The 27,227-nt window shown below is 44.9% G+C and overlaps 1 protein-coding gene across 1 annotated transcript in view; it reads right to left on the bottom strand.

The window, feature by feature from the left end:
• Positions 1-23,390, bottom strand: part of LOC122558217 (cadherin-5-like) — a 63,650-nt gene extending 40,260 nt beyond the window's left edge. Inside the window, exon 1 of the mRNA XM_043706545.2 lies at positions 23,202-23,390. The gene's annotated coding sequence lies outside the window, so the exon portion shown is untranslated. The remainder of the gene's footprint in view (positions 1-23,201) is intronic.
• Between the last annotated feature and the right edge of the window lie 3,837 nt (positions 23,391-27,227).

A 27,227-nucleotide genomic window follows, 5' to 3' on the forward strand; every position in this document is an offset into this window, starting at 1 on the left:
AGGGAAAGTGTAGAGTAATAGGGTAGGGGAATGTGCCTGGGTGGGATACTTTTGGGGGGTTGGTGTGGACTTGTTGGGCTGAATGGCCTGTTTTCATACTGTAGGGAATCTAATCTGATCACAGAATCCCTACAGTGTGGAAACAGGCCATTCAGCCCAACAAGAGCATATCAACCCTCCAAAGAGGATCCCACTCAGACACATTCCCCTACCCTATATTTACCCCTGACTAATGCACTTAACACTATGGGTAATTTAGCATGGCCAATTCACCCTGACCTGCACATCTTTGGACTGTGGGAGGAAACTGGACACGGGGAGAATGTGCAAACTCCACACAGACAGTCACCCGAGGTAGGAATTGAACCCAGGTCCTTGGTGCTGTGAGGCAGCAGTGCTAACTGCTGAGCCACTGTGCTGCCCCAGTGGATGGTCAAGAACTCACAGCGCCAGAGACCCGGGTTCAATTCCCGCCTCAGGCGACTGACTGTGTTGAGTTTGCAAGTTCTCCCCGTGTCTGCGTGGGTTTCCTCCGGGTGCTCTGGTTTCCTCCCACCATCCAAAGATGTGCAGGGTCAGGTGAATTGGCCATACTAAATTGCCTGTAGTGTTAGGTAAGGGGTAAATGTAGGGGTATGGGTGGGTTTCGCTTCGGCGGGTCGGTGTGGACTTGTTGGGCCGAAGGGCCTGTTTCCACACTGTAATCTAATCTAATCTAATCTAATCTAAAAAAAAACTCATGGCATTACAATGAAGAGTAGCAGGGAAGGTCTGGCCACATTTCTTTCTCAACAGAGATCACCAAAGAAACATTATCTATTTATCAGAGTGCTGTCATGGTAAATTGCTGTGTGCAAATTGGTTGGTATGTTCCTTTCACTACAGCAGTGACTGGGCTACAAAACAGAAACCTCATTGCGTGGGGTGGTTTGAGAAGTTGTGTGATTATGAAAGGTGAGTTCTTCCTTGTGTATGGATCCATCATTAGAGCTTTGAATGAAATAACTTCACTGAAGAATAAACGTACAGTCTAACATGATTAGCATTTGAGGAAGAGGAAGATGCAAGGCAGATAGCAAATTTCCTGGTGTCCTTGTGACATTTGTCCCACAAGCCGAAAGCAATTCACTCAGCTCTTCACTATTAATTAGTGACATTGGTGTAACTGAACTTTTCATGATAAATCCACAGGTTCTGAACGAGAGAGAAAATACAGGATAGAGGCATCTTTGACTGCTAATTCTCTTTATCAACAGATGCTGCTACTTCCGGCATTTTCTGTTTTGATGTTAAATTATTCATGATCAACTGAATCCTCAGAACACTGAGATAATTGAGGTCTTGAAGATTATGAAAGGGCTTGATAGGATACAAGTAGAGACGATGTTCCCACTTGTGGGAGAGACTAAAAATTCAAGGTTCCTATAAATACAAGGTATTTAATAAAGGCAATAAAGGACAGAGTGGGTAACTTCCTGCTTCTTGGTATTTATTCCTAGTTTGTGGGGGTCACTGGTGAGGCCAGGATTTATTGCTCACAAAGCAGTCAGTCAGATTGCTGCAGTTCTGTACTCACATGGAGAACAGAGCACATGAAGACAGCTGATTGACACCAAGTAGCTTGAACCTGGTGGATTTTAGCAATAGGAGAAAGTGAGGGCTGCAGATGCTGGAGATCAGAGCTGAAAATGTGTTGCTGGAAAAGCGCAGCAGGTCAGGCAGCATCCAAGGAACAGGAGAATTGACGTTTCATGGAATAAGCCCTTCTTCAGGATTTTAGCAATAACCATCAATGGTTACATGCTCACCATCAGGCTGTCCCTTTTAATCCAGATTGAGTACAAATTTCACCATCTGTTGTGGTAGGATTCAAGCCCATGTCCCCAGAGCATTAACCGAGGGTTTGGGATTACAGTCCAGTGACAATATTATCACTCCATTGACACTATTCAGGAAATATGCTGGAAAAGCACAGCAGGTCAGGCAGCATCTGAGGAGCAGGAGCATCAACATTTGGGCAAAAGCTCTTCATTGAGCCATTCCTAATGAAGGGCTTTGGCCCGAAACATTGATTTTCCTGCTCCTTAGATGCTGTCTGACCTGCTGTGCTTTTCCAGCACTACTCTCATCTTGACTCTAATCTCCAGCATTTGCAGTACCCACCTTCGCCTACTATACAGAAAATGTTCGACAAAAAAATCCTAATCTACACTCTGGACAACTGCATCCTCTCTTACCTCCACTGAGTCTCTGGCTGGGGTCAGTAGTCAATGCCCATCCCTAATTGCCCAGAGGGCAGTTAAGATTTAACCACATTGTGGTGGGTCTGGAGTCACTTGTAGGCCAGACTGGGAAAGGTCAGCAGTTCCCACCTATAAAGGACATTTGTGAATTAGGTAGTTCTTTACCTCTGACAATGGATTCATGGTCATCGTTAGATTCTTAATTCCAGATATTTATTGGATTCAGATTCCACCATCTGCCCTGGTGGGGTTCGACACAGGTCTTCAGAACATTACCTGGGTCACTGGATTAAAAGCCCAACAATAACAGCACTAAGCTATTGCCTCTCCTGTCCTGATTACCTTCTTGCCCTCTCATCTATTGCTTGACTTGAGTCTACCCAACTACATGCTGAACCCTGACCAGCCAATTAACCCCCCCAACTAGGCCTGACCACTCTTAACCTGGCTATCCCTCCTGACCTGACTGACCCTCCTAACCTGGACTGAATCAGGTGGTCTGTTTCCATGACTCCATGACCCACCCGCTCACTCACTCATTCACTTGCCACCCTCCACACTTACCACACTGACCTACCCTTTCTACTATATCCTTTGACTCAATCACCATTTCAATAAAAATCACACTGGGCATTGAAACAGATCTCACAGCAGCCAGTGCTGTCGAGGGGAGAAGTGTAGAGTTTCCCCTGCACAGACCCTGCAGCACTGCGATGGAACTGTTTGACGAATGCTGCATTTTTGGGAAAGCTGTGCTTGCAAGACATGGCAAGAATTGAGGAGAAATGTTGTATGTGGGAAGGTTCAAGTGCAGCGGCTTTTTGGATGAAGTGGGTCAATAAGTAATTCATTGTAAGACTTTACTGTCCATACAGAAACTCTAAACAGTGTTTGGATTAAAGCAGCAGGGTGTTCCATCTGGGAACATATTGGACATTTATGTAGAATTTTAAAGAAGAAGGTAGAGCCAGCTCTTGTGCCTAAATGGATCAAGGAATATGGAGGGAGTGTGGGATTAGGGTATTGAACTCAATGATCAGCCATTATCATATTAAATGATGTAGCAGGTCCGGGGTGGGGGTGGGGGGTCAAATGGCCTACTCTTGCTCCTAGCTTCTAGGTTTCCAATGTAATTCCAGCAGCTTCACCCAAAAGTTCCTGTTTTGTGGGCCAGACTGAGGAATTCCTCTCAACATGAATTCTGTACAGAATTATTCATACATTGAGGAAAATGAATACACTTCAAGGGGAGTGTATTCAATCCTGCAGGGTACGGTCTCTCAGAAATGATCGGCTCATTTGATTTGGAGTTTCATCGGAATCTAAACAGATTCCTGCCTCCCAGATCTAACCTGATCGGGACAGGTAATGATATACATAGAACACAGAAACGGGCCCGTTGACCTACGATGTTATGCTGAACAAATTAAACTAATCCTTTCTGCCTGCTCTTGGTCCACATCCCTCTATTCCTTGCATATTCATGTGCTTATTGAAAAGTCCCTTAAATGCTCCTAATGTATCTACCTCCACCACCACCCCTTGCAGTGCATTCCAGACCCCTACCACTCCGTGTAAAAAAAATCACATTCCCAGAATTGAAATGTCTAATGCTTGGGGGCATTTAAAGTGAGAAGGGGAAAAGTTTAAAGGAGATGTGAGGGGCAAGTTTTTTTTTAATACAGAGAGTGGTAGGGGTCTGGAAGAGGTGGTGGTGGAGGCAGATACAATTGGGGCATTTAAGGGACTCTTAGATAAGCAGATAAATATGCAAAAGATGAAGGGATATGGGCCAAGGGCAGGCAGAAGGGATTAATTTAATTTGGCGTCAGCCCGTATCTAAGCATCTCATAATTTCAGAGACTTCTATCAAGTCTCCCCTCAGCCTCCGCTGCTCCAGAGAAAACAACCCAGGATTTTCTAGCGTCTTCTTATAGCTCATACCCTCTAATCCTGATAGCATCCTGGTAAACCTCTTCCTCATCTCTCCAAAGCCTCCACATCCTTCCTGTAATGCGGCGAACAGAATTGAATACAATACTCCAAGTGTGGTCAAACCAAAGTTTTATATGACATCCTGACTCTTGTACTCAGTTTCCTGACCAATATAGGCAAGCGTGCCATACGCCTTCTTTACCACCCTACCTACATGCATGGACACTTTCAGGCCACATCTGGAACAAGTGAGACTTGAACCCAGATCTCCTGAACCAGAGGTAGGGACATGGCAACAAAAGCCGCTTCCTGACTTTGTGGAATGTTAATCTTGTCTTGTTGAGATTCAATTAACTGGAACACTCATCAAGTTTGATTTCAATGATACCCAACTCTTATTTGATTTTGTACCAGGACACTGGGGAAACCTCCCCATATGCTTGGTTTAGTGTCTCATGCAAATCTGTTTCTCAGTCACAAATTAGAGACAGCACTTCGAGCACAATGAAGAAAGAAAGACAAAACTTGCATTTGTTCAGCAGCTTTTGTGATCCCAGAAACCTATCAAAGTATTTGACAGCCCATGGAGTAATTCAAGTGGAGGAAATGCAATTTGAACAAAGAGATTCCATAAACAGCAATCTGATCATAAACCAAATATTCTGTTTTCCTATCATATGGGATAGGGGATAGGCATTGCTAGCTGGGCCAGCATTTATTACCCATCACTAATTGCCCAGAGGGCAGTTAAGAATCAACCACATTGGTTTGCGCCAGACAGGGAGGGATGGCAGCGAACTGGAAGGGTTTTAATGACAATTGATAATGGTTACATGATCACCATTAGGCTAGATTTATAAAAATTGATAATTTTATTGAAGTCAATTTTCACCAACTGCCTTGGTGGAATCCAAGCTCATATCCCCAGAATATTAGCCCCCGTACCCCAGTGTCCACAAAACCAGGGAGAGCTCCATCATTCCTCTTGCAAACATGACACGGAGACTTTTACTACAACCTGAGAGAACAACAAGGTTTTAGCTGAAAGCCAGGACTTTCCAGCCTGTGGGCAGCTAAATCCAGCCCAACACTGCACAGTCAGTCTGTCTGTAAGGACAGGCTTGCTGTATGTAATGTGATGCCAACCATCTCCAACAAGTGCTCCTTATAGTAATATTCAGGAAATTAATCTGATGAAACTTGCATAATTCATCTAGTTGAGTTATGAAGGCAGACCATAAGCTGGGGTCATGTTTGAACCAACACCCTCCACCCTATCCCTCAGCAGAAAGCCATCTCCTGTGAGTTATTTCCCAAGATGCAGACATACAACAACAAGAGTTTAACACCAGCATCAATCCTGGTCTGTGAGTGCAACTGGGCATGAGGGTCACAGCTAAGAAAATTCCGTGTCACTCTGGCACTACAGGTGGAAAGGAAAGATACTCTCTTGCTGTGAGGGCTGCACATGGTCACATGATAGGAAAGACGATGACAGATGATCTGCTGTCTTGCAAGACCAAGAATCTCAAAGCCAGCTGCTTACTTAACAACATCCATTCTACTGGTCTCATCCAAAATAATGGCTGCAATGTTTCACTGTCTACTCTTCTCGGGATTCTGAGACAAATCTGTATATATTTCTTCATCTTTTACCTTTATTTGGGCTCACCTCTTACTCTTAATCTATGTGTATTGTGTTCTGTTATTAATCCTTCTTATGTTCAGTAACTAGTCAACTCACTCTTTCATTAGTTCAAGAAAGCCTGATTCAATTGACTCCTTTTAAACATGAATTTGTTTGATTGGGGAGAAAGACATGGAAAAAGTGGTGACTGCAGATCCTGGAGGTCAGTGTCGAAGAGTGTGGTGCTGGAAAAGCACAGCAGGTCAGACAGCATCCGAGGAGAGTCGATGTTTCAGGCATAAACTCTGGTGAGAAAGACAGTCGAAGGGAAGTGATCTTTTGCAAATTAATACTGTTGTGAGCAACTGAGGGGGAGGTGGTCAATAAAGAAGAGCAGACAACACATCCCTCCTCACCCAGGAGCTTCTCAATTTAGGAATATCTCATCTGGAACTGTAATGATAAGGGAACTTTACTCAGGAATAGATCATAGAACATAGAACAAGACAGCACAGAACAGGCCCTTCGGCCCTCGATGTTGCACCGACCTGTGAACTATTCTCAGCTCATCCCACTACACTATCCCAAAATCATCCATGTGCTTATCTAAGAATTGTTTAAATCTCCCTAATGTGGCTGAGTTGACTACATTAGCAGATAGTGCATTCCACACCCTTACCACTCTCTGCGTAAAAAATCTGCCTCTGACATCTGTCTTAAATCTATCACCCCTCAATTTGACAATAGACAATAGACTATAGGTGCAGGAGTGGGCCATTCTGCCCTTCGAGCCAGCACCTCCATTCATTATGATCATGGCTGATCATCCTCAATCAGTATCCTGTTCCTGCCTTAACCCCATAACCCTTGATTCCACTATCCTTAAGAGCTCGATCCAACTATTTCTTGAAAGTATCCAGAGACTTGGCCTCCAAAGCCCTCTGGGGCAGAGCATTCCATACACCCACCACTCTCTGGGTGAAGAAGTTTCTCCTCAACTCTGTTGTAAGTGGCCTCCAGAGTATCCAATCCTTTAATAATCTCAGCCAGATCCCCTCTCAGCCTTCTAAACTCAAGCGTATACAAGCCCGGTTGCTCCAATCTTTCAGCGTAAGGTAGTTCCGCCATTCCGGTATTTGGCCTCGTAGTTATTTGTAGTTATGCTCCCTCGTACATGCTGACGTCATCATCCTAGGAAAAAGACTCTCACTGTCTACCATATCTAATCCTCTGATCATCTTGTATGTCTCTATCAAATCTCCTCTTAGCCTTCTTTCCAATGAGAACAGACCCAAATCTTTCAAACTTTCCTCATAAGACTTTCACTCCAGACCATGCAACATCCTGGTAAATCTCCTCTGCACCTTTTCCAATGCTTCCACATCCTTCCTGTAATGGGGCGACCAGAACTGTACACAATATCCCAAGTGTGGCCGCACTAGCGTTTTGTATAGTTGCAGTGTGATATTGTGGTTCCGGAACTCAATCCCTCTACCAATGAAACCTAACACACTGTATGCCTTCTTAACAGCACTATCCACCTGGGTGGCAACTTTCAGAGATCTATGCACGTGGACTCCAAGATCCCTCTGCACACCCACACTACCAAGAATCTTTCCATTGACCAAGTACTCTGCCTTCCTGTTATCCTTTCCAAAGTGCATCACCTCACATTTAGCTGCATTGAACTCCATTTGCCACCTCTCAGCCCAATTCTGCAGTTTATCCAAGTTTCCCCTGCAACCTGTAACACTCTTCCAAACTGTCCACTACTCCACCGGCTTTAGTGATTGGCCATAACAGATATCATTAGCACAATATATGCATTTAGATAACATCTTCAAAGAGCAAGGTGCTTCGAAGGAGCTTTAGTATAAAAGCTTGAGTCACAGAGGAAGCTTATTGGGCACATACTTGTTCAAGCAGGTGACATTTAAAGATTGTATTGAAGGAGGAGGTGGAATGATTTAGAGAGAGAAATCTAGACCTTAGAACTCAGGAAGCTGGAGGCACCTCTGTCAATGGTGGGGCAAACAGAATTGGCAGTACAGGTCGTTCTGCTATAACACGATTGATAAACTTGGGACACTGTTTCTAATGTGCAAACTTTTAAAATGTGTCTTGGCTGTAAAACGATTACATCGCCAATACTCTAAGCGTCGTTTCTGAAGCGCAATATTTCTGTAACACGGGGATGCACAAGAACACAGCCATTGTGTTATAGAAGAACTACCTGTAGACAGAAAAATGGGACTGCAGAACTGCAGGTGGCTGTGGGGCTAACGGAGATTATCGAGATCGATGGAATGTAAGGCCATCCAGCCAATTAAACACAAGGACGTAAATTTGAAAAAGGGATGATGTTGTATGGAAGCCAAGTTAGACCAGTCAACCAAGGCTTTGCGGGCGAATGGGTTTTGGAAAAATTTGCAGAAAATAGGTTTCAGACTAGAAGAGCATTAGATGTGAACAAGGTTGGAAGGAATGAAAGCAGTAATTATGGATTTAAGCAGTAGATGAACTAAAGCATAAAGAAATAAAATGATGTCCCCTCTTTTCTTTTTCTCCAGTGAAATGGGAATTGAATAATGGTAGCGCCCACTGAGTTGCAATGTGCTGGAATCACAGTCACTCAATGAACATCTTGGAAGGAACTGGTGTGAAATTTCCTTGCGATTTAAGCCAAGGTGCTAATCTTCCTATTTTCCAACAGGTTAGCAACTTCATCAAACCTTTGGCAAGTATTTTCTGCAATGTGTGATCACACTAGTTATTCATTCAGCAAATACGATGCCAACCCCCCCAGAGATGCGTGCAGCAGAATCATTGCTTATTTTATTCACAGAGCATCATCATAATGTGCTTGTGGTCTAAAGGCCATGTTTTGCCTTCAATAAAATACCTGAAACAATAAAATGCCCACAATAAGTAACATAGAAACTGACAGCACAGGAGGATCATATCAGTGCTGTCTCTATAAAAGAGTTATCAGTGCAGGCACAGTGATTGTACATATATTAATACACAGGGTTCAATTATGTACAGACAGAACATGTGCCTATTTCATTGTGACAAAATATCTATTTGCTGATTCATTACTCAGGGGAATGCCCTGATCAATCAGAGTCAACTCATCTGGTTTAAAATTTAAACAGATCTTGGCATTTAACTGTCAATTAGCATTGATGGGAGCATTCTCCATGGAAATGCTTTACCAATCACAGTTAGCTTGCCATCAACCAACACTCTCCTCTTATGATAAATTTGATTTTTTTCACTTGAATTGGTATTCTTGTGAAATATCCTGATGAGTGCAAGATGAAAATCTGTCACAAAATGTGTCCTTTTTTTGAGCATTGCTCAACTTCTGTACTACCAAATGCCCATTCGTAGAAATTCTCCTCATCTCTCCTCTAGTTCCTGTGCCAACTTTCAATCAGATGTTCTTCAAGTTTTTAAAAAATAATTTGATTTTACAGTTAGTGCAGCCACTCATTGACTCCTTCCTTTAGTTTGTGCTCCTGACATATTATTTATTGGTTTGTGTTAGCCTAAGTGATGCTCAGAGAACCTTTTGAATGCACAATGTTTGCTACCCAAGTGCACAGGGTCAGCAAGCACATGGAAACATCACCACCTCCAAGTCTCCCCCTGGGTCACACACCATCCTGACCCAGATATATGCCAGCTTTTCCTCCATCACCACTCGGTCAAAGCTCTGGAACTTCCTCCATAACTGCACTGTGAGAGCCACGGCCTGTAAGCAGTTCCAGAAGACCCACAGTACCCCCACCCCCTTCAGAGGGCAATTAGGGACAAACCAGGACTGCGGAAATGTTCTGAGGACCTGAGTTCGAATCCCACCATAGCAGGTGATGGAATTTGAATTCAATAAAAATCTGGAATTATGAGTCTAATGATGACCATGAATCCATTGCTGATGTCCTTTAGGGAGGGAAACTGACATCATTACCTGGTCTGGCCTACATGTGACTCCAGACTCACAGCAATGTGGCTGACTCTTAACTGCCCTCTGGACAATTAGGGATGGGTAATAAATGCTGACCTAGCCAGTGACTCCCACATCCTGTGAATGAATTAAAAAAAAAGTAGAAAACACATCCCAGAGAATGAACTGTAATAAAATTAGACTTCCTTCTTTTCCACTGTCTGTAACCTTTGTCGGGCCTTTCGTTACCCAGTAACAATGGCCTGGCTAACTTGTGAAACCACTACAGAGGAGGGCATCAGAGGTCAACCACTTACTTGGAGACTCGAGACACATAAAGAGTAGTCAGAATAACTGTTGTAGATTCACTTCCTACAGAAGAACATTACTGGATCAGTTGAGGTTTTGTGATATTCTGCAGTTTTCACAATCGTTGTTTTTGCTTAATTGTAAAGAATGTAAGCATTGTTGAGGCAAACACTGCTGACACATTCCAAAAAGGTGGCACGGTGTCTCAGTGGTTAGCACTGCTGCCTCACAGCACCATAGACCCAAGTTCAATTCCAGTGCCAGACGACTGTGTGGAGTTTGCACGTTCTCCCCGCGTCTGCGTGGGCTTCCTCTGGGTGCTCTGGTTTCTTCCCACAATCCAAAGATGTGCAGGTTAGAGTGGATTGGCCATGCTAAACTGCCCCATAGTGTTCAGGGTTGTGTAGATTAGGTGCATTAGTTGTAGGGTAAGAGAAATGGGTCTGGGTGGATTATTCTTCGGAGGGTCAGTGTGGACTTGCTGGGCCGAAGGGCCTGTTTCCACCCTGTAGGAATCTATGAAAATATTCAAGAATGTGGTGTATTTGCCACAGTGACTTTTCAACCAATCAGAGTTGACTTGCCTTTTTCAAATTTACACAAACTCTTAGGGGATAGTTGATCACGGGGTTGGGGAGCTGGCTGCAAAAGTGAAACGCTGAGTGGAAGAGAAAGTTTAAAAATAAAGAGTAGTTTGAAAAGACAACACAGGAAAAAAATATTTTCGTGTGTCTTCCTTTCAGGCAGAGTGAATGAGAGTCCAGGGGCAAGTTGCAAAATGAAGCTCCATCAGAAGTGGGCGGCACGGTGGCACAGTGGTTAGCACTGCTGCCTCACAGCGCCAGAGACCTGGGTTCAATTCCCGCCTCAGGCGACTGACTGTGTGGAGTTTGCACGTTCTCCCCGTGTCTGCGTGGGTTTCCTCCGGGTGCTCCGGTTTCCTCCCACAATCCAAAGATGTGCAGGTCAGGTGAATTGGCCATGCTAAATTGCCCTTGGGTTAGGTAAGGGGCAAATGTAGGGGTATGGGTGGGTTGCGCTTCGGCGGGTCGGTGTGGACTTGTTGGGCCGAAGGGCCTGTTTCCACACTGTAATGTAATGTAATGTAATCTAATCTAATCTAAAGTGTTGTTCGATATTTAGAAAGAGGAAACTGGAAATGAAGCTCAGAACTGAAGTAAACATCTGATAGCCTCCGTTGTGTGAGAACCGAGAAAGAGAGTGAGAGACTGAGGAAAGTGGCATTCACACATGGGCCCAGAGCTATCCATCTCCAGCACGCCCCCACCCAGCTGCACACCTTACCTAGCTCTTTCAACAGAAGTGAATCGCTGCTTCAGGGTCCAGCAGAGCTGTTCTGGCCTTTTCTGACCAAGCCCTAAATCAACAGGCAATGAGCCAGTCACCTGAGCAAGTACCGATCAGGGGAATTGTAGGACATTAATCACAATGTTTCAATCTACATTCACAGCAGGTTAGTTCTCACGCCTGATTTATTACAGAAATTGATTAAGTTTAGTTTTTGTTGAATTTGCCTCATTCTTTCATCCATATTTCCCGATCAGCCTCCCACTTTCGAAATATATTTGCTGTTGGTCTCTACCTTTCGATTCCTTCAGTGCCCTTTCGTTCAAAACTACCTGCTGAGGAAACCTCCTGCTGATTACCACGTACTGTCCTCTCTCGACTGATGAATCAGTACTCCTCCATGTTGAGCAACACTTAGAGGAAACACTGAGGGTGGAAAGGGCACAACATGTACTCTGGGTGGGGGATTACAATGTCCACCACCAAGAATGGCTTGGAAGCAGCATTACTGATCACGTTGGTCGGGTCCGAAAGGCCATAGCTGCTAGACTGGGTCTGCGGCAGGTGGTGAGGGAACCAACAAAAGGGAAAAACATACTTGACCCTTACCAATCTGCCCATGATTGTATCGGTAATAGTGACCACCGCACAGTCCTTGTGGAGACAAAGTCTCACCTTCACATTGAGAATAATCTTTATCATGTTGTGTGTCACCATCACTGTGCTAAATGGGACAGACTTCAAACAGATCTAGCAACTCAAGACTGGGCATCCATGAGGTGCTGTGGGCTGTCAATAGCAGCAGAATTGTACTCCAGCCTCATGGCCCGACATATCTCCCACTCAACCATTACAATCAAGCCAGGGGATCAACCATGGTTCAATGGAGCGTGCAGAAGGGCATATCAGGAGCAGCACAGGGATACCTGAAGATGAGGTGTCAACCTGGTGACAACACCAAGCAGGACTAATTGTGTACCAAACAGCAGAAGCAGCAAGTGATGGACAGAACGACGTGATCCGACAACCAAAGGGTCAGATCTAATCTCTGCATTCCTGCCACATCCAGTCATGCATGATGGTGGACAATTAAACAATGCACTGGAGGAGGAGGCTCCACAAATATCCCCATCCTCAGTGATAGAGGAGCCCAGTACATCGGCGCTAAAGGTAAGGCTGAAGTATTCACAGCAATCTTCATTGCAACCAAGTGGATGACCCATCTCGGCCTCCTCCAGTAGTCCAGAGTATTAAAGACACCAGTCTTTAGCCAATTCACTCCACTCCACATGGTATCAAGAAATTGTTGCAGGCACTGGATACTGTGAATGCCATGGGCCATGACAATATTCCAACCATGGTATTGAAGACTTGTGTCCAGAACTTGCCACCCCTCTACCCAAGCTGTTCCAGTAAAGTTACAATGTTGACATCTACCCAACAATGTGGAAAATTGCCCAGGTATGTCCTGTACATAAAAAGCAGGACAAATCCAACCCGGCCAATTCCCGCCCCATCAGTCCACTCTCCATCATCAGTAAAGGGATGGAAGGGGTCGTCAACAGTGCTATCAAGCAGCACCTGCTCAGCAATAACCTGCTCAGTGACACCCAGTTTGGGTTCCCCCAGGGTCACTCAGCTCCTGACCTCATTACAGCCTTGGGTCAAACATGGACAAAAGAGGCTAGATTCCAGAGGGGAGGGGAGAGTGACAGCCCTTGACATCAAGGCAGCATTCAACCAAGTGTGGCATCAAGGAGCCCGAGCAAAACTATAATCTAAGGGTCAAAAAGCGTGCCGCTGGAAAAGCACAGCCAGTCAGGCAGCATCCGAGAAGTAGGAGAGTTGACGTTTCAAGCATAATCTCTTCATCAGCTTATGATCAAAATGTTGACTGTCCTGCTCCTCGGATGCTGCCTGACTGGCTGTGCTTTTTCCAGTGTCACACTCTTTGTCTCTGATCTCCAGTATCTGCAGTCCTCACTTTCTCCTAGAATCTATGGGAATCAGGAGGCAATTGGAGTCATACTTGCACATAGGAAGGTAGTTGTGGTTGTGGGAGGTCAATCATTTTAGCTCCAGGACCTCTCTACAGGATTTCCTCAGGGGAATATCCTAGGCCTAACCATCTTCAGTTGCTTCATCAATTACCTTCCCTTAGTCATAAGGTCAGAAGTGGGGGTATTCACCGATGAGTGCACAACGTTCAGCATCTTTCATGACTCCTCAGACTGAAACAGTCTGTGTTCAAATGGAACAAGACCTGGATAATACCCAAGCTTGGGCTGACAAGTGGCATGTAACATTCACGCCACACAAATGCCAGGCTATGACCATTACCAACAAGAGACAATCTAACCAGCACCCCTTGATATTCAATGGTGTTACCATCACTGAATCCCCAACTAGCAACATCCTAGGGGTATCATAGACCAAACTCTCAACTGGACTCACCACATAAACACAGTGGCTACAAGAACAGATCAGAGGTTAGGAATACTGCAGCAAATAACTCACCTCCTGACTCCCCAAATCCTGTCCACCATCTACAAGGCACAAGTCAGGAGTGTGATGGAGTACTCCCCACTTGCTGGGATGGGTACAGCTCCAACAACACTCGAGAAGCTTGACACCATCCAGGACAAAGCAGCCGCATGATTGGCACCACATCCACAAGCATCCACTCCCTCCACCACCAACGCTCAGTAGCAGCAGAGTGGATCGGTACCTGGGACTATGATGTTGTGGCCATCACGGAAACGTGGATAGAAGAGGGACAGGAATGGTTGTTGGAGGTTCCTGGTTACAGATGTTTCAGTAAGATTAAGGAGGGTGGCAAAAAAGGAGGGGGGGTGGCGTTGCTAATTAGAAATGGTATAACAGCTGCAGAAAGGCAGTTCGAGGGGGATCTGCCTTTGGAGGTAGTATGGGCTGAAGTCAGAAATAGGAAAGGAGCAGTCACCTTGTTGGGTGTTTACTATAGGCCCCCCAATAGCAGCAGAGATGTGGAGAAACAGATTGGGAAACAAATTTTGGAAAGGTGCAGAAGCCACAGGGTAGTAGTCATGGGCGATTTCAACTTCCCAAATATTGATTGGAAGCTCTTTAGATCAAGTAGATTGGACGGGGCGGTGTTTGTGCAGTGTGTCCAGGAAGCTTTTCTAACTCAGTATGTAGATTGTCCGACCAGAGGGGAGGCCATATTGGATTTGGTACTTGGTAACGAACCGGGACAAGGGATGAGCTTGTTAGTGGGTGAACATTTTGGTGATGGTGACCGCAATTCTGTGACTTTCACCTTGGTTATGGAGAGAGATAGGTGCATGCAACAGGGTAGGTTTTACAATTGGGGGAAGAGTAAATACGATGCTGTAAAACAGGATCTGAGGAGCATAAGTTGGGAGCATAGGCTGTCGGGGAAGGATGTCGTGGAAATGTGGAACTTTTTCAAGGAACAGATACGACGTGTCCTTAATATGTATGTACCTATGAGGCAGGAAAGAGATGGTTGTGTGAGGGAACCTTGGTTGACGAGGGAGGTTGAATGTCTTGTAAAGAGGAAGAAGGAGCCTTACATAAGGTTGAGGAAACAAGGTTCAGACAGAGCTTTGGAGGGATACAGGATAGCCAGAAGGGAGCTGAAGAAAGGGATTAGGCGAGCTAAGAGAGGGCATGAAAAATCTTTGGCGGATAGGATCAAGGATAACCCCAAGGCCTTTTATGCATGTGTAAGAAACATGAGAATGACGAGGACGAGGGTAGGTCCGATCAAGGACAGTAGTGGGAGACTGTGTATTGAGTCGGAAGAGATAGGAGAGGTCTTGAATGAGTACTTTTCTTCAGTATTTACGAACGAGAGGGACCGTATTGTTGAAGAGGAGAGTGTGAAACGGACTGGTAAGCTAGAAGAGATACTTGTTAGGAAGGAAGATGTGTTGGGCATTTTGAACAACTTGAGGATAGACAAGTCCCCCGGACCTGACACGATATATCCTAGGATTATGTGGGAAGCAAGAGAGGAAATTGCAGTACCGTTGGCAATGATCTTTTCGTCTTCACTGTCAACGGGGGTGGTACCAGGGGACTGGAGAGTGGCGAATGTTGTGCCCCTGTTCAAAAAAGGGAATAGGGATAACCCCGGGAATTACAGGCCAGTTAGTCTTACTTCGGTGGTAGGCAAAGTAATGGAAAGGGTACTGAGGGATAGGATTTATGAGTATCTGGAAAGACACTGCTTGATTAGGGACAGCCAGCATGAATTTGTGAAGGGTAGGTCTTGCTTTACAAGTCTTATTGAATTCTTTGAGGAGGTGACCAAGCATGTGGTTGAGGGTAGAGCAGTGGATGTAGTGTACATGGATTTTAGTAAGGCATTTGATAAGATTCCCCATGGTAGGCTTCTGCGGAAAGTCAGGAGGCATGGGATAGAGGGAAATTTGCCAGTTGGATAGAAAACTGGCTAACCGGTCGAAGTCAGAGTGTGGTGGTAGATGGTAAATATTCAGCCTGGAGCCCAGTTACAAGTGGAGTTCTACAGGGATCAGTTCTGGGTCCTCTGCTGTTTGTAATTTTTATTAATGACTTGGAAGAGGGAGTCGAAGGGTGGGTCAGTAAATTTGCAGATGATATGAAGATTGGTGGAGTTATGGATAGTGAGGAGGGCTGTTGTTGGTTGCAAAGAGACTTAGATAGGATGCAGAGCTGGGCTGAGGAGTGGCAGATGGAGTTCAACCCTGTCAAGTGTGAGGTTGTCCATTTTGGAAGGACAAATAAGAATGCGGAATACAGGGTTAACGGTAGGGTTCTTAGTAAGGTGGAGAAAGTGAGGACTGCAGATGCTGGCGATCAGCGCTGAAAATGTGTTGCTGGAAAAGCGCAGCAGGTCAGGCAGCATCCAGGGAACTTTTTTTTTGGCAGCATCCAGGGAACTTTTTTTTTCGGGCTTATGCCCTGAAGAAGGGCTTATGCCCGAAACGTCGATTCTCCTGTTCCTGGATGCTGCCTGACCTGCTGCGCTTTTCCAGTAACACATTTTCAGCTTCTTAGTAAGGTGGAGGAGCAGAGGGATCTAGGGGTCTATGTTCATAGATCTTTGAAAGTTGCCACTCAGGTGGATAGAGCTTGTAAGAAGGCCTATGGTGTATTAGCGTTCATTAGCGGAGGGATTGAATTCAAGAGTCATGAGGTGATGTTGCAGCTGTACAGGACCTTGGTTAGGCCACATTTGGAGTACTAAGTGCAGTTCTGGTCGCCTCACTTTAGGAAAGATGTGGAAGCTTTGGAGAGGGTGCAGAGAAGATTTACCAGGATGTTGCTTGGAATGGAGAATAGGTCGTACGGGGATAGGTTGAGAGTGCTAGGCCTTTTCTCATTGGAACAGCGAAGGATGAGGGGTGACTTGATAGAGGTTTATAAGATGATCAGAGGAATAGATAGAGTCGACAGTCAGAAACTTTTTCCCTGGGTACAATAGAGTGTTACAAGGGGACATAAATTTAAGGTGAAGGGTGGAAGGTATAGGGGAGATGTCAGGGGTAGGTTCTTTACCCAGAGAGTGGTGGGGGCATGGAATGCGCTGCCTGTGGGAGTGGCAGAGTCAGAATCATTGGCAACCTTTAAGTGGCAATTGGATAGGTACATGGATGGGTGCTTAAGCTAGGACAAATGTTCGGCACAACATCGTGGGCCGAAGGGCCTGTTCTCTGCTGTATTGTTCTATGTTCTATGTTCTATGTACCATCTACAGGGTGCACTTCAGAAATTCACCAAAGATCCTCAGACAGCTCCTTCCAAACCCACAACCACTTTTATCTAGAAGGACAAGGGCAACAGGTACATGAGAACACCATCTCCAAGTTCCCCTTACTTCACCTTCCTGACTTGGAAACATAGTACCGTTCCTTTGGTATTGTTGGATCAAAATTCTGGGCTTTGTGGGTCAGCCTGTAGCACATTGACTGCAGTGGTTCCTTACCTTCCCAACTAGCTACCTGATGTAGGAGCAGCGCTCTGAAAACTTGTGCTTCCAACTAAACCTGTTGGACTTTAACCTGGTGTTGTGTGATTTTTAACTTTGTAAACCTCAATCCGGCTCCCTGCATCATTGCTTCCCAAGGGGACAAACTGGGATGGGCAATAAAAGCTGACCAAGTCACCTCCGCCCACATCCCTTGAGTGAATAATAAAAAAATGACAGTGAGCAGTGAGTTATTTCGAGAATGTAATCTAGAGTTTGAGTGGCTGTTCCAGTTTATGAAGTTTGACACTTTTGACAGTCATAATTGTAGCATGAATCACCGAGGTAATAAGCTTGAACAACTTACTGTTGATGTAAATTTAGCATGTGTTAGTGTGGAGGTTACATTATCGGAATAATCTACTCCTTTAGCAATTTGACACCTTTTTACGTGTCAAAATCTGGAATCATTTAAAGTGACCATGATTATTGTTAAAATTCAACTGGATCACAAATGTCCTTTCGAGGAGGAAATCTACTGTTTAAGATTTGGCCCCTTACAGTCACATCGAAACTAATCATAGCGATTGTTTCACTACATCATAAAGTCAGGCAAGTTAGGTTACTGAATTTGGATGTCACCAAAAACAATCTTCAGTTTAAATCACGTTTGTTCTTCTATTGTCTTGCTGTATTTATTTGATGCTTACAAATCTAAACACGGGAGTAGGAAACTATTTCAATTTTTCCAATGTTGAGGCAATTGAATGACTGGTGACAATATGTGCCAAATTTATTTTGTACAGACAGCATTCTAGATTCCTTGTCAGTGTCCGTGGTCAACTAAACATATCTCCCACAACTCCAGCTGGAAACTCTCACAATAATGCTTGAAGATCTTACGGCCTGTACCAAGTATCAGAGCCGGAACGGTGTCAGATAAGAAAGCTGCTGGGGAGGAGAGGAACTGGGAGATGGGTAGACAAAACGCGAGCAGGATGAGCCTGGGTGATGATTAGATAGCCGGAGCTGTAGGATTGCAAGTCAGGCTGGATTAGACTGAGAAAAAGCATCTCCCCCGAGTGCAGATTAAAGGTTTAATATCCCAATATTTAAATTATAAGCTGCGTGTGTAGTTTTAAAACATTTATTCACAGGGATGTGGGTGTCACTGGCTAGCCCAGCATTTATTATTCATACCCTGAGAAGGTGGGGGTGAGCTGCCTTCTTGAACTGCTGTAGCTCCATGTGCTGTAGGTAGACCTGCAATGTCCATAGAGAGGGAATTCCAGGATTATTACCAAGCCACAGTGGAAGAATGGCAATAGAGTTTTATATTATGGTGTGCATGTTTGGTCTGGTGGTGGTTTTCCCATGATCTCCTGCCCTTGTTCTTTTCGAGAACAGAGAGTTGGAAAGTGCTTTTAATTGTGAATTTCTTCAGTGCACCTTTTAGATGATACACACTGCTGCTCGTGAACATTGGTGGTGGAGGGAGTGGATGTTGAAGTTGGTGGTACAGGTGCTAATTATAAGGGATGTTTTATCTTGGATGGTATTGATCATCGATAGTGTTTTTGGAGCTGCACCCATCCAGGCAAGTGGGGAGTATTCCATCACACTCCTGACTTGTGCCTTGTAGATGGTGGATAGGCCTTGGGGTGTCAGGAGGCCAGTTACTCACTGCAAGATTCTTGTCCTAGAATTTACAGTACTGTTATGGGAGATTATGGGGAGAGATGGACTATTTAGACTGCATGTTAAGTTAATTACTTCCTTTGCATTTATTAGATGTGGGCATGGTCAAAAAGTGTGGCACTGGAAATGCACAACCGGTCAGGCAACTGCTGAGGACCAGGACAGTCGATGTTTCGAGCATAAGCTCTTCATCAGGACTGAGATGTGGGCATTACTGGATAGATCAGGGGAATTCAAAATGAGGCAACAGATACTCAAAATCAGAGTCACATTGTTTAGGAGGAAATTTAAGGAGGTCTTTCTCACACTGAGTTGTCGAGCAAGTTTGTCGCTTTCTGTCCCTTGAGGCAGCAGGCTGAAGCTTTCAAGACAGAGGTCTGAGGAATGGTAACAGGAACCAGGCCTGATTTTCCAGACCTGGGCCTCTGGCCCTTCTCCTCCCACTCCCGCAAAAGCCCCATGTCCTGGTAACTCTGCCATTGTCTACCAGCCTTGACCTGGGTTCTGGATTTGACTGGTTCTGTGAGGGGAGACTGTGGTGTGGATGGTGAGAACCTGGTGTCAAAGAAGGGCTGTCTTGAGTGACACTCGCTGTGTAAAGCCTGAACAAGGCTGAGATTTGGCTCCTCCCAGTCCTTCCCTTCAGTCTCAACATCGAGAGAGTGGGGGTTGGTGGTGGTGGTGGGGGGGAAGCATTGCCTTTCAGTGGCTAACATGTACAGTTTGAGGGCCTTAACCAGGGTGGACCACCCTTTGGAATTTGAGGCCTCCCCACCATCCCCTGCTAACCGGGGTCGGGGGAGGGGGGCAACACTTCTGCCCCTGGGGGTGGGGCTCGAACTCATAGCCACTTGAGTGGGAAATGGGACTGTTATTCACTTCACCAGTGACACCTCCCTTTGCAGTCACCTCGAGAGGTATCCTGCTTTAATCAGCAATTTATACTGATCACTCCCTTTGTCTTGAGTTCTGGCTTCCAATGACTCACCTATAGAATCCGCTAAACTTGCTTTTGCAAATCATAATGTGGGATCATGTAGAAGACAAAGGATCTAGTGCTCTCAGATAATGAATCCATTAATATTCTGAATGCCGAAGCGAATGGGGCAGAGTTCCAGCTGCTGTGCTTCTTTCTGTGATGTATTGCTGTTTAAATACTTGCTCATACTTGCTCATGCAGGAGGCTGGAAGAACACAACAAGCCACGCAGCATCAGGAAGTGGAGAAGTCAACGTTGTGGGTATCTATACAATGGACAGTCCTGCTTAGAACATGTCGTGTTCCAATTCTGTTTGGATTTGTCTCTCTTGCTTTTTCAAAGAAGTTCTGCCCTGGACAGACCCATAAGTTCTCACAGCACCAAATGAGGCCATTCAGGCAATCACTGCTCCTCTCTCGAGGAGCTATTCAAATAGCCCCCGTCCTTTCCCCATATATTCCAATTTCTCCCCTTTCCAAACATCAGCCCAATTCCATTTCCAATGTTAGTGCTGAATTAACAGCACCGCTACAGGCAGTGCATACTCAGAAGCAACGCATTAAAAAAAAATTCTTTGACTCTTCTCTGTTTTTTTTGCCTCTATGACAAGATTAGATTAGATTACATTACAATGTGGAAACAGGCCCTTCGGCCCAACAAGTCCACTCCGATCCGCCGAAGCGTAACCCACCCATACCCCTACATTTACCCCTTACCTAACACTACGGGCAATTTAGCATGGCCAATTCACCTGACCTGCACATCTTTGGATTGTGGGAGGAAACCGGAGCACCCGGAGGAAACCCACGCAGACACGGGGAGAACGTGCAAACTCCACACAGTCAGTCGCCTGAGGCGGGAATTGAACCCGGGTCTCTGGCGCTGCGAGGCAGCAGTGCTAACCACTGTGCCACCATGCCGCCCAACTTTCAGGGCTACTGGGGAAATGGGTAAAATGAAGAGCTCTCTGACAATACTGGTACAGTTGTAATGGGCTGAATGTCCCCACTGATCAAGTTGCTTCATTCTGTTCCTAACAGCACTGTGGGCATCCTTACACTTCAAGGATGCCATGGTTCACCATCACTTTCTCCAGGGTGGTAAGGGATGGACAACAAATGCTGGCCTAGCCAGGGACCTTCACATCCCAAGAACAAATCACAGAATTGTTACTGAAGCAGGCCATTCAGCCCATCAACTTGTGCTAGTTCTATTCCCTAGTGCTTTTCCCCATATCTTTGCATGCCATTTGTTTTCATACAACCAGCCAATACGCGATTCTCCTGCTCCTTGGATGCTGCCTGACCTGCTGCGCTTTTCCAGCAACACATTTTTCAGCTCTGACCTCCAGCATCTGCAGTCCTCACTTTCAACCAGTCAATACCCTCTGGAATGCTGAAGTAAATAAATAAAGACACTTTGAGAAATTCTAATTAACTCGAAGATTACTATGGAATCTGGTCCCATTACTCTCTTTCTGGACCACAACGATCGACAGACTGAAAAAAAAGTTCACCCTGTCTTGAGGTGGCATGGTAGTTCAGTGGCTAGCACTGTTACCTCACAGTGCTAGGGACACACCCTTGGGCAATTGTGTGGAGTTTGCACATTCTCCCCGTGTGTCTGTGTGGGTTTCCTCTGGGTGCTCCGCTTTCCTCCCACAGTCCAAGCCTATGCACGTTAGGGTGGATTGGCCATGGTAAATTACCCATAATGTCAAAGGATGTGCAGGCTAGGTGGATTAACCATGGGTCATACATGGTCACAGGTGTAGGGCATATGGGTCTGGATGGGATTCTCTTCAGATTATTGGTATGGACTCGATGGGCCGAATGGGAGAAGTTGACGTCTGTTGGAGATTCCTGATGAAGAGCTCATGCTCAAAACGACGACTCTCCTGCTCCTCGGATGCTGCCTGACCGGCTGTGCTTTTCCAGCAACACACTCAATGGGCCGAATGGTCTGCTTCCGCATTGTAGGGATTCTATGTGTGCTTCTTTGGCAAAATGTTCTTGAACTACACATTGTGTATTCAGCGAGAGGATGTTTCAATTCTGTTTGTTATAATCAGATGACCCCCTTGGTTATCAGACTTTGCTACTTGAAGGTTTTACTTGCATCTGATTGGATCCAATTTGACATGGGAAAAACAGGCAGAATAATACCACATGCAGTACTGTAGTAATTTTAACAAACTAACCTGCCCGATGGTGCATCCTCTAGAGTCAGACAAGTGACTTCCTTTCATAGCATCATAGAATCCAACAGTGTGGAATCAGGCCATTCAGCCCATCAAGTCCACACTGACCTTCTGATGAGTATCCCACTCGGATTCCCCCCTCCCCCAACATTTTCCATGGCTTATCCACCTAGCATACACATCTCTGGACATGATAGGTAATTCAGCATGACCAAGCCATTCTAAACTGCACATCATTGGACTATGGGAGGAAACCGGAGCATCCGGAGGAAGTGCACGCACACATGGGGAGAACGTGTAAACTTCACGCAGACTGTTGCCCAAGGCTGAAATTGAACCTGGGTCTCTGGCGCTATGAGGCAGCAGTGCTAACCACTGAGCCACCACGCCAACTCTGTGGTGAGCATGGCTTTTAGTACCTACATTAATGATTTGATTACAATCAGTCCATTTCTCAGAACAACACGGGGTTAGATACAGAGTAAATCTCCCTTGAAACTGTCCTCATCAAATACTCCCAGAACAATGACAGCACGGGGTTGGATAGAGAGTAAAGCTTCTGCTATACTGCCCCTATCAAAAAGCTCCTAGGGCAGGGACAGCACAGGGTTAGGTACAGCGTAAAGCTCTCTCGACACTGTTCCCATCAAATGTTCCCAGGACTGGGATGACACGGGTGTTAGATACAGAGTGAAGCTTCCTCTAAACTGTCCTCATCAAACAGTTCCAGAACAGGGACAGCTCAGACTTAGATACAAAATAAAACTTGTATACACTGTTCCCATCAAATATTCCCACGACAGAGACAGCACGGGGTTAGATACAGAGTAAACCTCCCTCTACACTGTCCCAGGTCAGGTACCATATTATTTAAAGCTGGTACATTGTTGAATCACCATAGTGGGAACGCTTGAACTCAATGCCGCCCCACCCTAACCCACTAATAATTGCAATTGTTGATGACTGCACTGTTACTTACTGAATCAAATCCACTTACCTCTCTTTAAATCACTTCAGTCCCTTGCTGTCCTGGTTACATCCAAAAATAAGGAATATTGAGAGGAACAAATATCTAGTGCAGATTACAGCACTAGTTTCCAGAGTTAACTTGTGCGGTTGCGGTGCTGAGTGTGTTGTCTTAGCTTTCCAGAGCTGTTAGTTCCTCTGTTCCTGCTCCTGGGACCCAGCCTGTTTGCCATTCAGTCATTTCCTGACATTGTCCAACACGTTTGTGATATCAGGGCTGAGGGCTGAGTGTGTCGGAAACCAGATAAATTGAACGTAATTATCCCAAAGTAGCCACTTGCTTTTCAGAGACATAAATGGTGATTTAAATAATTGCGTTGTATGACACATAATGGATTTCGGGAGTTGCCTGCGACATGAACTGGTCACACTGTGGGTGTACTAAAGCCAATTCAAATAAATGATCATTCTCATCTGTTTTCCCCATATGTTTTCAGTTTCTCTTTTATACAGAAAAAGAACTCACTAAAGGGGACTAAGTCGGAGCAGAGTTAATCTCAAAGAAAGTGCACTCTTCACCCTCACTAGTTGGTTCCCTTTGACCTGAAGCTGTGTCCCTAAACTTGAACCAGTAACTATCCCCAAGTGAATCCCTGATACCACCTGCTCTCCCATTTGAAACAAAATGATTCAGAATGAAAACAGAGATAGGAATAGCTCTTTAGTGAATTTTTTAAAAAAAGCCTGTTGTTGAGGACATTATCTAGTTAAAAAAAAGTTGAATAATATTGACATAAGAATGAGCAAAAGGGTAATCTGGAAATGGAATATTGACCGAATGAACACAGGCATTCTTTGATAAATCAAACCCATCTTGCAGTCAAATCCCTCAATTTCACCCTGTTCCAAAAACATGTGCAATTGTCTCTTGAACCCTGGTTCAATGACCCTTGCTGATAACATACAACTTCATTATCCTTTGATATCTTCCATCTTGACTTCCCTTCTTACTTCTAACTTCCTCATTGTATTTTTAATCATGTCCTAGACAGTTCAGTGCACCACTACACTCAGCAGTTTGTCCCCACTGAATGTTTCATTCATTTTATACTCTACTTGGAGATACTCTTCTTGACCCATTTATGGTCCATCCCTCTGTTGTATTTGGGAAACTGCTGATATATCTTCCTCTTGCACTGTAATATTGTGTGGTGGTGCAGGTGCTCTCAAGGTGCTACTAAGTATTGAGTTCCAGACTGATGAACTGCAGTGAAGGAACAGCCAATACAAGGAGCTCAGTTCTGACTTAGACGAAAGCAAAATGTTGGAAATCTGAACCAAGAACACAGAGAATGCTAGAAAAACTCAGCAGGGTTGGTAGCATCTGTACAGAGAGAAACTGAGTTAATGTTTCAGGTCTGATATGACTCTTGTTCAGAACGGTTCTGAAATTCTGAGTTCTGATAATGAATCATAGCCTTAACTCTGCTTTCTCTCTCCACAGATGCTCTTGGACCTGCTGAGTTCCTCTAACATTCTCTGCGTATGTTTGAACCTGATGTAGAGATTCAGAGAAACAGCTTCAATGTTGAGACACCAACAGCCTAGAGATTGTTCAGGCTGGATTCTCAATGTGCTCCAGCTGCAGTAGGCGCAAGATAAAGCAGGAAGCTTGGAGATGGACCTGTTCTCAAGAGATTGTTGACTATGTCTTCGTAGCTGATGGAAGGTATGGGTTCTTACTGTTCAGGAAGCCTTTGTCAAATAAACATGAACTCCCACCTTCAGCTGCTGTAGTGAAGGTTGGAGTGTATGTTTAAGATGATGGACTTCAACAATGTGACACAGTTGCTATTAAAAATGCAGAGTGGACAATGGGACTGAGTATCTATTGACAAAGCAGTGCTACATCCACACTGGTTCAGCTGAAAGGAATCTGAGACTGTGAATTGACAATAATTTCCAAAGCAGCATACATCAGTTGCAACTGATGTCCATGCCCCCTGGGGTATCTTGCAAATCAGGAGTTCATATCTGCTCAGTCCTGAAACAGACAGCTGGAGAGAGAGGATGTCAGTGTGAACTTCCACCACTCGGGTGGGAGTTTAACAAAAATACAGAGATCATTGCATTTAACTGAAAGAAAGAGAATTTAACTGCACCCCTCAAGGGCTTGTTGGAGAGACCATGTTGAGCCAAACAGAATGAGAAGGTCCCAAGTGTGACCTCTTTACTGTCCCCTGGGCTAGAAAGCGATCGTCCAGCCAGGTTGTCAGAAGGTTGTCAGTTCAATTCTCAACCCCAGGGATTTGAGCATATAATCTAGTCTGATCGTCGCAGTGTCAGTGAAGAAATATGAGACGTCAGAGTGGGAGTACCCCATGCAACTAGCTGAGGGAGTGCAGGACCATTGGATTTGCATGAGACATTAAACCTGAGGTCCCATCAGGAAACAGTCGCATTGCACTATTGTGATGAAGGAGCTTTCTCTTGTCGGAATTAAGGAACATCTTAAAAATTGGAGAGGTTTAGTGATGGAATTCCTGACTGAGTCAGTGGATGCCATTGATGGGATGATGACAATGTGGGGTGGTCAAGAGGCCAAGATTGGAGAAGCAAGGAGCATCTTGGGTGCTATTGTCTGGAGGAGATTACAGTGGTAAAGGGATGGGGAGTGGGGTTGGATGTGGGCATATGGAAGTGCTTGGAAGAAAGTTTGAAAATGTCAAACTCTCCTGGATCAGGAGCCAATATATGTCGACAAGCACACAGCTCAGTCTATTAGTGCCTATTGAGGACAGTCTTTCCTTAAAAATTCTACACTTACCCGACCTTCTTCAAGAGTTCCTAATCTTCCCAGTCCTACATCTCTAGTCGCTCCGTTTATCTTGAGTTTCTCCCTCCCTTCCATGTCTTGACATAAACTTATTTCTGAGATGTTTCTGTCTTCACAAACGAAGCCATGAATAATGAACCAGAAATGTTGTGGAACACAGGGTTTAGTGACAGGGAGGGACTGAAGCAAATCTATCTTAGTAGAGAAATGGTGTTGGAGAAATTGATGGAACTGAAGGCTGATCAATCACTAGGGTCTGGTAATTCAATCCCCAAGTACTAAAGGAAGTGACCCTAGAAATAACAAATACATTGGTAGTCATCTTCCAAGGTTCTTTAGACTCTGGTACAGTTCTTAGAGATTGGATGGTATCTAATGTAATCCCGTTGTTGAAAAAGAGAGGTAGAGACAATTATAGACTAGTGAGTCTGATGTTGGTAGCAGGGAAGATACTGGAGACAATTATCAGGGATTTTATAGCTCAGCACTTAGAAAGCAGTGGTGGAATCAGACACAATCAGCATGGATTTCCAAAACGGAAATCATACTTGACAAATTTACTGGAACTCTCTGAGGGTTGATCAGTGGAAACCATTGAATGTAGTTCATTAGGACTTTCAGGAAGCTTTTGACAAAGTCCGACCTAAGAGATTAATGTCTAAAATTAAAGTGCATGGAATTAGGGGCAGTGTGTTGAGTTGGATAGAAAATTGGATAGCAGACAGGAAACAAAGAATAGGAGAAAATGGGTCATTTCTGAATGTGAGGTGCCGCAGGGACAGGTGCTTGGACCCCAGCTATTCACAATATATGGGAATGATTTAGATGAGGGAACTAAATGCAATATCTCCAAGTTTTCAGATGACACAAAGCTGGGTGGGAGGGTGAGCTGTGAGGAGGATGCAGAGATGTTGCAGTGTGACTCACACAGGCTGAGTGAGTAGGCAAATATATGCTGGATGCACCATAATGTGGATAAAAGTAAAGTTATCCACTTTCAGATCAAAACTGGGAAGGCAGATTATTATTTGAATGGCTGTAAATTGTGCATCAGTCACTGAAAGAAAGCGCACAGGTGTAACAGGCAGTAAAGAAGGCAAACTGTAAGTGGGCCTTCATAGCGAGAGGATTCGAGTACAAGATCAAGGGTATCTTACTGCAATTATACAGGGCCTTGGTAAGGATACACCTAGGATACTGTGTGCAGTTTTGATCTCCTTA

Source organism: Chiloscyllium plagiosum, unplaced genomic scaffold, assembly GCF_037043375.1.
Source record: "Chiloscyllium plagiosum isolate Xiang-an unplaced genomic scaffold, Cpla_swu_hap1 HiC_scaffold_17, whole genome shotgun sequence".
NCBI classification, from domain to species: domain Eukaryota; kingdom Metazoa; phylum Chordata; class Chondrichthyes; order Orectolobiformes; family Hemiscylliidae; genus Chiloscyllium; species Chiloscyllium plagiosum.